Below are 6,296 nucleotides of genomic sequence, written 5' to 3' on the forward strand. Positions count from 1 at the left end.
GCCCCTTCGTCACCACACCTGGACAGTCGCGTTGAATGGTACTACGGCTTAAATTGTTATGTAACATTTATTAACCAAACTGCCGTATTATTATTCCTGCTAGCAGGCAAGACACCTAAGAGGTCTCGTGGTTGTACAATACTATAATCCCAGTACGTGTCACTCTACTCTAGCGACAGCGGAAATTCTCTCTCTCTCCAAAGACCGAACACTACACACGAACAACAACCTCGCGGTATCCACTCACTACAAAAAAAACGAAACACATAAAACACTAACTTCCATTATTGCTCCCTCGGGTCAGTTTTTCTATCCATAAAGGTCATAAAAAAATTCCACCACATACACCTGGCCTTCGAACAATATACGGAGAGCTGATGCCAGGCCTCGGCTGTCCTTTCAAGTTGTGTTCTACTCGAGGTCACGAGGAAAACATCGTAATATAAAAATAAACTGTCTACGGTAGCCGAGTTGATTGTGTCAACGCGTTTTCCGTAAGATGGAGCTCAGAATACCCATGGGCTGTCCTAACCTTCGACCTCTTTGCCGTCTGTCAGCGGGAAAACATCGTTATTATCTCCCGCCTACGCGGGAAGCGGAAACGTCCATTGCCTGGGAAGCTGGTCATGGGTCGGTGCGTATATTTTTAAGCGGTAAACAAAATTTCAGAATACCCATATAAAAAGACTTTAAACCTCTTTGCGCCGTTCCGGAAAAATCAAAGCGTGGGACCAATGCCACGGGACGGGAACGGTACGGACGGGTGCGCCTGAAAATGGTCCCCCAACGGGCTGGGGAACGAGACCCCTGTCCGGTGCTATTATCCTCCTCATCTCCTTCCAACGAAGAAAATAAAGTTTAGAGATGTCTTATTTTTAACGGACTAACGTGGTCACAAGGTAGATCTTTTTTGCAAGGAATAAAAAAATAACATCTTCGAGTTTTTATTAATTAACAAAGAGAAAAGTCTGACCTCTTCTAATGATCTCACCTACTTCCAGGTTCTAAAATGACAGAATGTAAACCACCCAGAATACAGTTTGATTTGATTATCGGGTGTTCGGGGGACGTTGGCAAGACGGACTAAAGTTTCTTTTGGACGGCTCTGTTAAAAGTATACCCACATGGTTCGAAGGGGGGTTTGGGAATGTTACCAATTTGACCGTTAACAAAATGAAAAACAAACCGTCCACTTGCTCGGAACGAAAACCCTCCTCTTTTGCGCCTCCTACATTCTTGTATTTCAGGTTGGGATCGAACTCTAATTTCTTCCTGACGTGCGTAGTGGAGGCCCCTGGGTCGGTGGAACCTTACTTGAACAAACGGGTGTGTGCAACGGTAGTTCCCCGACAACAAAACGGATATCCAGCGGACCCGTCCTATTTTGCCCCCCTTTCCCTTCGCGGGGAGGGACCCCGCCCGGCCCAGGGAAGGCAAGGTTCCCTTAAGGGCTTTTTAAATGGGGTAAAATTTTTATAAAAAACGGTGCGGGTTGGTTTAAAAAAATTAAACGGTCTCAATATATGAGAAATTCAGGGGGATTTATAAGTTGCCACACGGGTTTTTGTTTGAAAAAACCAAAAAAAAAAAAATTGCCACGAACCGCCCACGGTTTAACGGAAACCGGGTTGGGCGGGCACCCGGGGGGGGTTCCCCCAAAACGGGGCTGGGGGGAACCGAAAAGATTCACCCTTGGCCCCGGGGTTTTTAATTATTTAGTCTGTTTTTTTTTTAACCCCTCATGCTCCTCCCTTTTTAAACGACAAAAGGGAAAAAAAAAATAAAAAGAAAAAGAGGGATGTGTATTATGTAAAAAAACCCGGGGACTAACCGCTGGGTTCAAACCCCAAAAAGGAAAAAATTAGAATTCTTCTTTTTTTTTTGAAAAGGGGGACCCCTTTTATAAGAGTTTTGGTCTCTGGGGAAGGGGTTTTCTGGTATAAAAAAAACAAAAAAGGTTGGACCCCCGGGGGGTAAAGAAAAAAGGAAAAAAGTCTTTGGAACCCTCTTCCCTTAATTGACGGGGTTCTTTTTTAAGTTTTTTTGGTAAAAATTTTCCACGAAATTTTAAAAAATTTTTGACCCAAAGGGGAAAAAGAAATTTGAATTTTAATGTTAGAACCCAGAAAAAAATTTACAGGGGGTTTTTTTAAATTATATTGAAAAAAAGAGAAAAATAAATTTTTGGGGGTTAAAACTTGTTTGGGGACGTTCGGCCAGGGTGGGACGGGGACCCCCCTAAAAAAAAGGGGTTCCCTTTTCGGGGTTGTGTTTTCTTGGTTAAAGTCTTTTTTTTACCACCAGTTTTTAGGGAGTAGGGGCTTTGGGGGAAAAATTTTTGGTTTTTTTAATCAAAGGGGGGTTTACCCCCTTAAATTAACCAAAATTTCAAATTGGAAAAAAAAATCAAAGGAGTTCGGAAAATTCGCCACCCGGTTTAAAAGGCCTTCTTTTTTTTGGTTGCCTTTTCTAACCCATTAGGGTTAAATTCGGGTTGTCGGAACGTTATTAAAAATTTTAAATAGTTTGTCCCCCCGGTGGGGGGAAAACGGTGCGGTAAGGGGTTGAGGGAAAGTTTCCCCCCCCTTGTTTTCGGGGGGGTTTTTTTGGGGGGGTTGACCTTACTTTGGACCCCCAAGGGTGTTTGTTGGGTTCACCGTTTTGTAGGTTTCTCGGAACCCCACCCCCCCCCTTTAATATCGGGGGGATACTCCCTCCGGGTTCTCCCCGGGGGCGGGGTACGGTTAGGGGATAATTTGGGGGGAACCCCAAAGGGGGGGTGGGGAACCGTGGGGGGGGCCGGGGAAAGTTTTGGACAAACCCCCCCGGTTTTTGTGTTCCCGTTGTTTGGTTTAAAACGGGTGTAGTTTGTACCTTTTGGTTCCATTTTTTTTTTGCTCATGGGGTTGTATGTTTCCAAACCCCTCCCCTGGGGTTATATAGGGGGGTACAAGGGTTTAGGGGAGTTTTTGTTTTTTGGGGGGGTTGACAAAAACCCCAAAAAAACCAAAAAAGGGGAGGTCCAAAAAACAAAAAAATTATTAGGGAATTTTGGTTCTTTTTGGGTTTTGTTTTTGTAGTTCTTTTTTTTTTTTTATGGGGGTCTTTTTTAACTTACCAACTTGGCGGGACGCAACCAGGAAGAAACAAAAAATTGTGTAAAAGTTTTTTGAGGGTTTTTTATAAACCGGTTGTTGTTTGGGAGAAAGTCAAAACCAAGTTTTAAAATCAAAACGGTTTTTTTTTTTCAAAAAGCAGGTTAATAGTTAGGGTTTTCGTTCGGTATTTGAGGGTTTTTTTTAGGACATTCCTGTTATGGTTAGTCTTTAACTTGAAACGAAAGGAAGTGGAGGTGTCACCCTAGGAACTAAATTTCCGACCATGAAAAAAAAATTTACCAAGGGTGACGGAATGAGGGGGAGGGGACCAGGGGAAACAAAAAATTGGTTTTCCCCAAAAAAAACCGGCTTCTTCGTTTTAAAGCAAAAATTTGGGGACTAAATAGGGGAGTTACATGGATTGTTCAAAAAAAAAAAACACACATGGGAAACCATTTCAAATAGGGAAAATTAAATGGGGGGAAAAGGATCATTTTTTTGGACAACGATAATCCAATAAATCTTTGGGGTGGGACGGGGACATAAACCCAACTTTACGGGGGTCCACGGAAAAAATACATGGAGCACCCCCGCCCTCCTGCTGATAGTTCACAAGCGTCAAGCTCCTCAACCCCCCCCCGCCCCCCCCTTGTTGATAATTCTCGATCGTTGGCACGCTGATAAAACATTTTTTTTCAAATGGCACTTCATATCAAAAAGGTTGCCGACCCCTGCCTTAGAGAGACTGAATTGTGGCTGCATACATTACCTGGGTCATTACTTCCTCTGTAAACTTGATTAATAAGCTACTAATTTACAACAGGCTAACAAACTACTTCATATATTTTTAATTAGATCAGTAATTCGGTCACTGCACCTGTAATAAACAATAACTGTCTTATCTGCAGACAGTGCAATTTATTAACTCTGATTATGTGCTCAGAATTACAAGAGGCTTCATGGACAACTTTCTTAGTTTCAAGAACGTTTTAACTCTGGAAATTTTCATTTAATTTCTACAATGTTTGGCAACAATCTAGCGGGCATCTAACCTCCACCAATATGGCTCGTAGTAATCATTTAGTGTTGCTTTGGGGAGGATGACTTTAGTCTCTACAGTATATCATTGCTTTTCCAAGTTCCAGAGCTGTTATACTGCTCAGTCATTTTATTCATTCTCGGTTCCAATGCCGCTCCCTTTTGTATCGCAGTTCAAGGTCAGCTCTGTCTAGACTCTGTATTTTCATATTGACTACTGCCGCTTGTCTGCTAGTCTTCACCTGTTTCTATTATGCCTTAAATTACTATCATATGGATCTGAGGCACTGGGGGTCAGGTAAATAAAGTAACTGTCTTCATACAGACAGACATTTTGAACTGTAGACACACAGCCAGACAAACAAGCATGAGCATCCATAGAGATGTGCTCTGTGTTATTGTTATTAAGACTCATTCTGTGAGCGCCCAATGGACTCAAAAGATCACAGAGAGGCAGAACATGAAAAAGTTAGTTATCGCCTCATCTCAGCCACTGGGGAACCTTTGTTCTAGATCGTGATGTAGAGATAAAGCAATGCAAATAATTAATCACAGCATTCAGAATCAGTTATATCCCGTCATCATCTTTGAAGTATGACTATCAGCAGAGGCATCAAAGAGAGAAGTGCCTGTTTCTCTCTGGAACAAAGCAGCCACACGTGCTAACTTTTTTTGTGGAAGTCAGAGGCTTGATGTAAAGTTCATCGCAGCGTGGAGAGCGCTGCCATCCTTTTATTAGATGCAGTGAATGACATTTGGAGGCCCGGTGTGGCAGGAACCCCACGCTCCAGCAGCTTTTAGCAACAAGCAATTCTGCTGATCGATTGGCCTCTGTTGCCCGGTGTTAACTGATCAGAGCTCAGTTGGCCCCCCTGTCCCGGGGCCGACTGCTCAGCTGCATCAGCAAGACATGGTTTTATGGATTAACAGCTTTAAAGTTCAATTCACTTTTAAGAACTCAGCACACAAGAGGAAAATGTGTTGCTGCTTTGTCACTTTTCTTATCTGATGTTCGATTTTCATATTTAACACTGGAGCTCTAATGGTAAGCGATGAGAAGATTCACCACCATTTAAAAACAGCTGTTCCAGAGTTTCTCTACATTCCAACAAGTATAAATACGTAAACTGTTGCCATTAATGTAAGTATTTTTTGTATTATTGCACTTCTTAACCTCAAAATTGGCATATTTCATATGTTAAAATTAGGGCCGGGACTCGATTAAAAAAATTAATCTAATTAATTACAGGCTTTGTAATTAATTAATCGCAATTAATCGCATTTTTAATCGCATATAAATATTTGACCTAAGAACAGTGAGAAGCAATTTTTTTCACATGGATTTTAGTATACCATTGAATAATGACTGAATACATAAGCTTAAGCAACAAAACATTGTTTATTTTTATCAAGGAGGTTCTTAACCAAGACCAACAGAAAAGTGCAATTTTTGCCATAAAGTGTAGCAATAGCATATTTAGGAATATAGTACATTTCAGAGATTCAGGTAGCCTATAGGTAGGTAGACCTTCTGTAAACTATAACACTTTGTTTTTTAAGTATAACACAATACTTTCAAGTACATTCAGAACATTGGAAACCCTGACTATTAGAAAACATCTCTCTGTTGCTTCAGAGGCCATAACAGACTTTGTTGATTTACCAACAGTTGATTTAAAAAATCTAATACATTTCAGTCCAACTCTCTCAATAACCTTGGCCAAAACAATAAACAGTTCAACATAAAGTGCCAGTTGCACCAACAACGTAATAAATAGTTCAACATAAAGTGTACCATTTAAAATAAAATAAAAAAGTGCCAGTGATTGACCTCAATCCCTCCTATTCTTCCAATATCCTGATGAAAAATAAAATCTCTCTGTTGCATAGGCCACTGTTTGATCAACGCGAATTGGGTGTGGGTCCTTGTACTCCGAGTCGGGCTAACGTCCACGCTAGCTTCCACGCTAGCTGCTATATGTTTTGCATTGAGGTGATACTTGAGGCTTGATGTGCTGCGGTGATATGCGAATTCCTTTTTGCATAATTTGCAAACAACCGTGCTCTTATTGACGCTTCCATCCGTCCGTTTTTTAAAACAAAATGTCCCATCCACGGGGCCAACCAAAGCGGTCTCATCAGCTTCTTCGTTCACCCCCC

Source organism: Notothenia coriiceps, unplaced genomic scaffold (assembly GCF_000735185.1).
Source record: "Notothenia coriiceps isolate Sejong01 unplaced genomic scaffold, NC01 NC01_scaffold00019539, whole genome shotgun sequence".
NCBI classification, from domain to species: Eukaryota; Metazoa; Chordata; class Actinopteri; order Perciformes; family Nototheniidae; genus Notothenia; species Notothenia coriiceps.